The following is a 9777-nucleotide window of genomic DNA, read 5'->3' as shown; positions in this document are numbered from 1 at the left end:
AATGGGAGGATAGGCCCTTGGTCCTTTAAAGGCTCAATACTCCAGTGTAGTGGAATGCCAATGTAGCAAGAGAGCACTGTGTGGGTGTGTGGAGGAGCACCCTCATAGAAGCAGGTGGAAGGGGCATGAGTTAAGTGGGTTCTAGGCAGGAAACGGGGAAAATGGCTAACAATTGAAATATAAGTTTAAAGCGTTTTAAAATAGAAAAAAAAATGAATTGAAGACCCAGAAATTAAACTAGACTTATGGACACTTGATCTTGGACAAAGTCAAAAATATACAATGCAAAAAGAAACATCTTCAATAAATGTTGCTGGTCTAACTGGCAGTAAGTACATAGAAAAATGAAAGTAAATGCATATTTATCACCTTGAACAATACTCAAGTCCAGGTGGATTAAAGATCTCAACATAAAACCAGATTCACTGAATCTAAGTGAAGAGAAAGCAGGAAAGAGCCTCAAACTCATGGGAATGGGGATAAACGTAATAAACACAACTTCAATAGCTCACGCTCTAACATCAAAAATTTATAAATGGGCCAGAAGAAATTGAAAAGCTTCTATAAATCAAAGGGCATAGTCCATAGGCCGAATTGGCAAACTACATATTTGGAAATAATGTTTACCAACCCCCCATCCAATGCAGGGCTAATATCCAAAATATATAAACAACTCAAGTAGCTAACCACCATAAGAGTTAAGAACACCATCTAAAAATAGGGTATAGAACTAAACACTACATTCACAACAACTAATCTTGAATGGCTGAGAAACACTGAAGAAGTGTGCAACTATGAAAATAATGGAGCTAGTGCAGATTGGAGTCAATTGATATACTACATAGCCTATAAATCAATGTTGTTACCTGACTTACAAGGGACACAGCAAGTCAGACTCATCTTTCATTTGGGGACAATAAGACCTGAGTGTAACTTTCTGGATGTGTCAAGGTTAAGGCAAGCTTAAGTAGAGGAGGAAAAGGGAAGGTGGCTGCTATCAGTCTGCAATCAGTTGACCCCTAGAAAGGTTGTTATTAATTAAGTGCTATATGCCTCTACAAATCCTAGTGTAAGGGGTCAGATTAACCCTGCAATGGAAAACATTACCAAAGCAGGAATGTGCTATGCAGAGCACTCACAGAGAGTTATGAGGAGCTGCCTAAGGCTCCTTCTACAGCAAGAAAAAATAGATGTAGAGATCAAATAAATAACCCAACACCACACAGTGATAAAACTGACAACTGTAGTTTGCACTGAGTATCAGGGAGTTTAGTTTCTTGTGCATCTACAGATTGCCATGCAACATCTGCATCAGGAACAATACATAAGGAGGTGCCTGCTCAATGGCATGACAAATAACCAAGAAGTGCCATAGCCTCTACCCCTCTGCTCTGGATGCTGACACTTAAAAGTCTTAGTTTGTCACCACCTCTCCCAGGACTACTGGCATCTATTCTTCCATACGTTTACTCTAGCACTTGTCTACCTTGGGTACAAACCCAGGCGACACTCCCATAGCCCCCAGAGGAGGTTCCAATAGTAGGCACTCAGTCTATTACGACCAGGATCTTAGAATCCCAGGATCCCAGAATCCCAGGAGTTAGTCACACAAGAATCTTAGAGTCTCACAGGCAACTTGACTCCCAGGAACTCTGACACACCCAGAATCTCAGGATCACAGGATCCCGGAATTTCACACCTGTATCCTTAGAGCTTTAATGATCAATGACAAGGATGCAGCTGGGACTGAGGGTGTGAAGAAGATACAGGGCATGTTCAAAGCTGACATCCTGTTGTCTAGACATTCTTAAGCACTGCAGATGTGGGCTCACAGATGCATCTCTGCACTCAAATGACATATACTGTTTTAAAAATTAGAATTACCTTTGATCTTGCTTTTTCCTTAGAGAAGTGAGGTAGGATTTTTTCCTGCAGGAAACAATATTTCCATGCTTTCTTAAGCACTTTACTTTTACTTTGAAATCTTTTAAAATGACTTCTTGAAGATGCACAAACTCTGATTCACTAGGCTCATGTTGAATCTCCTTCAAAGACTTGTCAGCAGATTGATCTAAGAGTAGGGACAAGATGTCATATTTCTGATTAGGTTTATACTTTAATCCTTTTCTGAAGATGTGCACATGGAATTTTTTTTGGGGGGGGGCTTGTTTTCAAAATAACTCTGCCTTTATATATTACAATGTATGGATGAAGAAATTGGGTAACTCCTTACTATTTCTCAGTTAAATATCTTCTGATATGTTCCTCTGCTCACACAATCACTAGCAATTGTTAATCAGTCAAAATTGTTTATTTTAGTCTAGAATGGAATAAAACCATAAACCAATATACTTAGTTTACTATTGATTACTATGTTGATTACAATAAATAAATGGATGATAGGACTGTCCAGAGCATGGGCTTAATTTTCTGGGTCCAGTGCATATAGCTGGGAGAGTTCAAAACAAAACCAATAGAAAAAAGCAGGAATACTAGCCAATCCCAAAGATCCATTATTCTCCTCAAGTCTAAGTTTTTTTGCTCACCTTTACCAGAACTCTGGAGACCTCTGTTCATCCAGGTCTCAGGGCTCATCCAAAATACAGTCCTGAACCAGCTGTGGCCAAGTGTTCCCATGTTGTTGGCTGACCTCTGCCTCAAGCTTCAGAGACACTGGAGGGGCAGCCTAGGCCTCAGGCTGCAGCCATTCCAGGTCCTCTGCAAGCTAATGGAGTCTTCCACAGAGGCCTGTCATCTCAAAAATAGAAGTTTGGGTATTCCAAAGATTGGGATGCCACTCTACAGTCATGATGAGTTGGTTATGTGAGACCATACAAGTTAACTAATGTCTGTATGACTGTTTTCCTTATTTGAAAGTTAGTAATGAGATCATCTGAGGTTGCTAAGAATAAAATCACTGATTAACATGAATGATAGGACTGTACAGAGCATGGGCTTAATTTTCTGGGTCCAGTGTAAATAGCTGGGAGAGTTCAAAACAAAACCAATAGAAACAACAGGAATACTAACAAGTATTTTTTAAAAAAACATTCTGAATAATGGGATTATAGGCATGTACCAACTCTGGTTAACTCTTGTTTGTATTTATGATAAACAAAACAAACAAACAAACAAACATCCCTATTCCAGTTCTAGCAGTTGTATCAGAGAGAGATGTGGGATACTGCATGCTGCTTCCTTTCCCCAGATAGCTTAGGTCTTCAGTCCTATTCCAGGTCAGCTGGACCTAAGATAGTGTAGCTGACCTTCTGGCTGCCATGGCATAATTCTGCAATAATCCTTTTCCTGGTAAAACTGAGCCTGTATAGAGTAAGAGCCTTGTTGGTGGATCCAGGACCCTTTAAGCCAGGAAATATAGAAGCGACCCTTAGTGAAAGAGAAAAGGAAAAATCATATTTGAAAAAATATGAGCCATAATTGGAAGAAAAAGCCTTCTTCTTTGAAGCCATCACCCATCTCCCCTTGATTTTTGAGCTCTGCGTATTGATATTGTGTGGCTCAAGAAGGTAGTGAATTTCAGATGTTTTCCCAAAGAAGACATACATGATTTTTCACTCTTATACAGCTGCCAGCAGGGCTTCCATAGCATGCAGCACATGGGTGAACAACCAAACTCCCTTTAAGTTTCCTAGGTGGGAACTTGCCACCTGGCTTTAACCTTGCTCCAAGACATGCTCTGAAGGCTAGACAAGTGTTCCAGAACACACCCTAGCTGTCTCTTAAACCCACCTCAGGAATCCCTACAGCACCTTCCAGCCCCCTGCACTAGGCCAGGACCCATAAAGGCTGTGCCCCTGCGCCCCTCCTCCAGACACCACTTCCAGGGATCTCCCAGAGAATTCCCTCTGCCCACAGCCTTCTTGCAAGCCGCAGCCGAGCCTTACCTTGGTCCCCATCAGTCCAGAGGTGGACACTTTAGGGATCAGCTTCTGGGGCCCCTCCTGATCCAATTCACTGTTGGAAGAATCCTCTCTGGGTCCTGCAGCAGTGGGATAAACCTGCTGGCCCCAGCAACAGCTCCCTTTCCTGCAAAGCACTGAGGGTGGTGCTGGCTGCCAGCCCAGGCATCCTCTCTGATTCCTGCAGTGATACCGCAGCGCCCCTAGGGGCTGTGGTCAGCTGCTGGCCTCTGCCAGAAAGTCTGAGCCCCGTGCCTAGCTGGCACCATCTTCCCTGATCCCCTCCAAGTAGCTCCCTGGACCTGGGACCCTGGATCACAAGCTGTTCCTGCCAAGACCTCTTGGGTCCTCTGCGTGCTTCACTCCTGGGCACCCAGCCTTGGGATGTTCTGGTGTTGCTGACCCAGGATATGACCAGACCCTGAATGAGAGGATGGAAGTCGAGATAAGCCTCGAAAGACCTCCCTCTTACTCCTCCTAGGGTCTGGAGTGCTCAGAGGGAATGGAGAGTAGAGATAGGCAGGGGCATGCTGCAGCAGGTCAGCAGTGGAGATCCTCCTCCCCTTGTTCTAGGTGGCAGGAGTGAGGAGAAGGCTCCTGAGGGAAAGGGGGACACGGAGCTATCTCCTGTGTTCTGGGGTGCACCTCTGGACCCCGAATCCCTCCACATACTCGGACCATGAGGTACAATTCCAGCTAAGTAAACGTTCCCTCTGCCCGGGAGAAGAACTGGGTCTCACGGACCTCAGCACCATTGCTAGGATCTTACCTCCCTACCTGTGCAAGGGGCTTCGGGTCCTTTAGGCCACCTCTACAGTGCTGTTTAGTTTTGGGCACACCACCATCCAGCGCAATCGGAAGAGAAGAGCAATTTCCGGGAGTTTCAGCTCAACTCTGAGAGCTTTTGGTTCAGAAAGAGCGATTCCCTTTGACTAACAGGAAGCTGTGAAGGGCATGGAGAGGATGCAAAAACGAGAGAGGACACACAGCCCAAGATGACAATACGCTGAAATAAATGTCTTGGCAAAGAGCCCATCCAGAACGCCTGGAAGAATGCACTCAACTACGTGAACAAAGTATAAAGCAAAGAATATATATACACACATCCACAGGAGAGAACGCCACTCCCTGGTCAGGACTAAAGTCTGAGGAAAGAGAATCCACAGGCTGGAGCCTCAGCTCCCAGTCTTCCCTGGCCAGCTGCTTAAGCACAGCCACAGGGAAGAGCTACCTCCCAGCAGCTGTGCAGAATGCACATTCAACCTCAAAATCCTACACAAGTGGGGGAAGAGGGGCTGAGGGAGAGGGTAAGAACAGGACAGGCTTCCTGCTGTCCACCTTAGAAAACTTCACACTGCTGTTAGTGATTTCCCAATTGTGAAGTCCCTACCAACTGGGGTGGGAGGGGGGGTGAAGGGGGAAGGCTCTCCTAAGGAGAACAATCCTTTTAGCCCTTGCCCTTCAGGTTCCTCCCCTAGATTGTCACTTAGCCTTGACCTTGAAAATTCCTGGAAACTAAGATTTGGGGTTTTGATTCTTTCAGGTTTCAGCTACAACCGTAAGCCAAGCAATGATCTGCTGCCAGCTCTAAGAGATTTTAACTACACTGAAAATGTGAAATCCGTTTCAGTCATTTCAGCATGAGAGCGCGGCCATGTTTCTGAAACACAGAATCAGCCTCTCTTTTGCTTCAGTTATTCCCTTTAGCGAAGGAAAACATGGGGTGAAATGGACTTCAAAAGTCATTCTGGCCCTATAATATGAAATTCTGTACATACAAGAACACACTGCTGAGAACTCTCTAAGAAACAATAGCATTAAATAGCCTTGGCCCATAATCCAGATCAGTGCCTAGAGTATAGAAGGCCCATCACGGCTAAAAACAAAATAACGCCCTTGCCCTTTTAGTGTCCTTTGTCTTAGTCTGACTATTAGGTCACAGACAAGTCAAGAGAAAGACCCCTAGTAAAGGGCCTAACACAGTTCAGACTTTTCCTTTTAATGTAAAGAAGACAGAGGGCACAAGCTGGGACTAAAATGTGAGTCTGATTCTAATGTTCTCTTCCCCACACTCTATATAGCTAAAGGTCACTTTGGCATCTATCCTGTATTTCAACCTGCACATTAAACTTTCAGGTTTTCTATAGCAACATTTCCCAGAATCCAGTCAAGGGTGACTGAAGTGAAAGGTGGTGTAAGGCCCATGCCTATTTGGTGAAGAAGACAGGTTCCATTTCTTACTCTTTGAAAGGATGCTGATTGCTTAAAGACACATTGCACAGCTTCACATCCAGGAGCCAGGCAATTAATTCCTCAAACTGCAGGTGTCCTTTACTTATAAAATCCTAGCCTTGCAGCCTGCTCTGGTCAACACAGAATTCAGTAGCCAGCTCCTAAAGCTTGTAACTTTGAAAAGCAAAGCCAGTCTAAGCCAGTTCCTGCTAAGTAAATGACTGCAACTCTACAGCATGCAGATGTAGAGGAAACCCAGGAAGGGTGAAAATACTGTGTAGGCAAAGAAAGGAAAGCTGCCTCATTTCCCACTAATGTCAGCTCAGGGGAAAACCCTGGTGGAAGACCATTGCTTCTGAGAACCTTTCAAGGAATCCCCAATTTAAAATAGTATCTCACCTACTAACTGCTTCTCCTAGTTAAAAGCGTTCAAAATGGTTATCTGACCTAAGGGACATGCACTTGCCTTTTCTTTGTTCAGTTTGTTTCTTTGTTTTGAGGTAGTCCCCTAGCACACCTCAGGCCCAATCTGACTTGGAATTTAAGGCAGGTCTCCTGCATCAAACTCTATTTCTCAAAATGGCTACTACAAATTCAAATACATGGCATATCGTCTCATTTGGTTTATAAAAAGTTCCTTGACTTTCTTTAGTGTTTTAGATTTTCAAATAATTTCTCCCCTGCTGCTCACAAACTCCTTTTTATTACTGTTACTTTGAGATCTTCATTGGTGAGCCATTGTAGTGCACACCTTTGGATACAGAATTCCAGAGGCAGAGGCCAGCGGGCCTCTGAAATGTGAGGCCAGCCTGGGCTATACAATGAAACTTCCATGTAGAACATATCACTAATCTTGTTGAAAGCTTGCATGTTGGAGTTTAAGGTATGAGTGCTGCCAAGAGCTGGAAGCCAGTCTGGGCTACATTGTAACAGGCCTGCAAGGGCTACACAGCAAGATCTTGATTCAAACAAACAAACAAACAAAAGCAACAAAGTGTCTTGGCTATACAGTCTATAGATGCTACAATCAGGGTTAAACAGAAAGGAGTAAAGCTGACCCCCTAGTCAGTTTTCCACTTAATAAGGTGCCATACCCCCTCCACAAAGTACAAGAGAGATAAGTCAAAGCTGACTAAAACTTCATGAACACTCTATTACTACTTACCTATTTGAGTCTCTTTAAGTGTCTAATTCCATGTTCTACGGTTTTACCTTCAATCTTGATAGAACTTATGAGTTACGTGTCATACCCTGAAAACCATGAGTATGTACTTGAGAAGCCATGGTCCAGGGCTCATGTTCCTGATCAGTCCAGATCCAAAGGACTACAGATGGAACCAGCACAGACTGGGAGGATGCCCTGACAGCAATATGGAACTGATTCCGCAATCACTATGTATTCCATAGTCAGAACTTAACATTCAAAAAGTTTGCCCTGTGTCAATTTTCTTAGTTCTTACCCAGATAACAAAATATTCCGTGAACAACAGAGCTGTCGATTACAGGAACTTACTGTGGTCCTAGCCCACATGGACAAAGCCTCTCACCATCCAGGCAGAAAGTGGAACTGTACAACCTCTAACTTGTATTGTGGCCTTTTTGCTTTGAAACACTTCCCTTTCTAAGTGTCCATTAATTCTGGACTATTAACTAGTATACTGTCGAAAGCTAATGCCAACAGGTATAGAACCATTTGAAAATAAAAACCAATTTTAGGCAATGAAGTATAGTCAAGCCTCCCTCCACTTAAAGTATTTTGTAAATACTCCCACATTTTTAAACTGAGCTAGAATTGTAACTATCTATCTGCTACCCACTCCCACCCATGATTAAGGACTGCTTTGCTAAATATCTTCCTACCTGCTCATTCCCAACAGCAAAACGCTTTGATTCTCCTTACTTATTTACTTTAGTGATGCTAGGGCAAGCCTTGCACTGGAATATGCTCAGTCCCAGATCTATATCCAAGCCCCCATTCTTTTCTTCTCTTGTCTCCGGATGCAGAGTCTCAATATGTACCTGATTCTGGCTACACAATCTGGGTCCTCCTTCCTCACCTAGTTGTTGTGAATACAGGTGTGCAGCACCACACCCCATTCCCCAAATACTTTTTGGACTAAAATTTAAATTATGCCTATATTCACTGACACTGGACTATATCCCAAAGCTAGCACCCAAGAAAACCAAGTAACTTACTATGCTAGCAAATATCTTCTTTTTTTTTTTTTTTTTTTTTTTTTTTTTTTTTTGGTTTTTCGAGACAGGGTTTCTCTGTATAGCCCTGGCTGTCCTGGAACTCACTTTGTAGACCAGGCTGGCCTCGAACTCAGAAATCCGCCTGCCTCTGCCTCCGGAGTGCTGGGATTAAAGGCGTGTGCCACCACGCCCGGCTGCAAATATCTTCTTTAGGCTCAAGACTTAGCCAGAATAACACTAAATAAAGCTAATATGTATCCAAATTTAGCTAATTAACTTAATTTCACTCCCTCACAGAGAGAACGGCAGGAAGTCCCAGAAAATGGGGAAAGATAATGGGTGTCACCGGGCAGTAAGCAGAGTGTAAAGTGAATAAATGAAAAGATATTAATACAAAAATATTTAATTATTTAACAAAATGGGACAAAATGTATTGTTCTAGTAACTCTAGTGTGTATACACAGGCAATCACTTTAACACCCAGAGAGACTAGGTATTGTAAAGTAGGGTGCCTTTGTTTTTGACATGAACTATATACATAGCAAAGATAAATTAAAAAAAAAAAAACTTGCATCCAAAAGATCCATTATTCTCCTCAAGTCTAAGTGTTTCTGCTCACCTTTCCCAGAATTCTAGAGACCTCTGATCATCCAGGTCTCAGGGCTCATCCAAAATAGAGTCCTGAACCAGCTGTGGCCAAGTGTTCCTGTGTTGTTGGCTGAAATCTGCCTCAGGCTTCAGAGATACAGGAGGGGCAGTCTTGGCCTTCAGGCTGCAGCCATTCCAGGCCCTCAGCCAGCTAATGGAGTCTTCCACAGAGGCCTGTCATCTCAAAAATAGGAGCTGGGGTATTCCAAAGATTGGGATGCCACTCTACAGTCATGATGAGTTGGTTATGTGAGACCATACAAGTGAACTAATGTCTGTATGACTGTTTTCCTTATTTGAAAGTGAGTAATGAGATCATCTGAGGAGTGTTTGCTAACAATAAAATCACTGATTAACGTGAATGATAGAACTGTAGAGAGCATGGACTTAATTTTCTGGGTCCGGTGCAAATAGCTGGGAGAGATCAAAACAAAAACAATAGAAACAACAGGAATACTAACAACAACAATTTTTTAAAAACCCTTCTGAGTGCTGGAATTACAGGCATGTCCCAACTCTGGCTAATTTTTGTATGTATTTATAATAAACAAACAAACAAACATCCCTATTCCAGTTCTAGCAGTTGCATCAGAGAGAGCTGTGTGACACTGCATGCTGCTTCCTTTTCCCAGATAGCTCAGGTCTTCACTCCTATACCAGTTCAGCTGGACCTAAGACAGTGTAGCTGACCTTCTGGCTGCCAGGGCATGATTCTGCAACAATCCTTTTCTTGGTAAAACTGAGTCTGTATAGGGTAAGCGCCTTGTAGGTGGATCCAGGA

Source organism: Mus caroli, unplaced genomic scaffold (assembly GCF_978045245.1).
Source record: "Mus caroli unplaced genomic scaffold, Mus_caroli_1 scaffold_12, whole genome shotgun sequence".
NCBI lineage: Eukaryota > Metazoa > Chordata > Mammalia > Rodentia > Muridae > Mus > Mus caroli.
Note: the sequence above shows the minus strand (reverse complement) of the source record.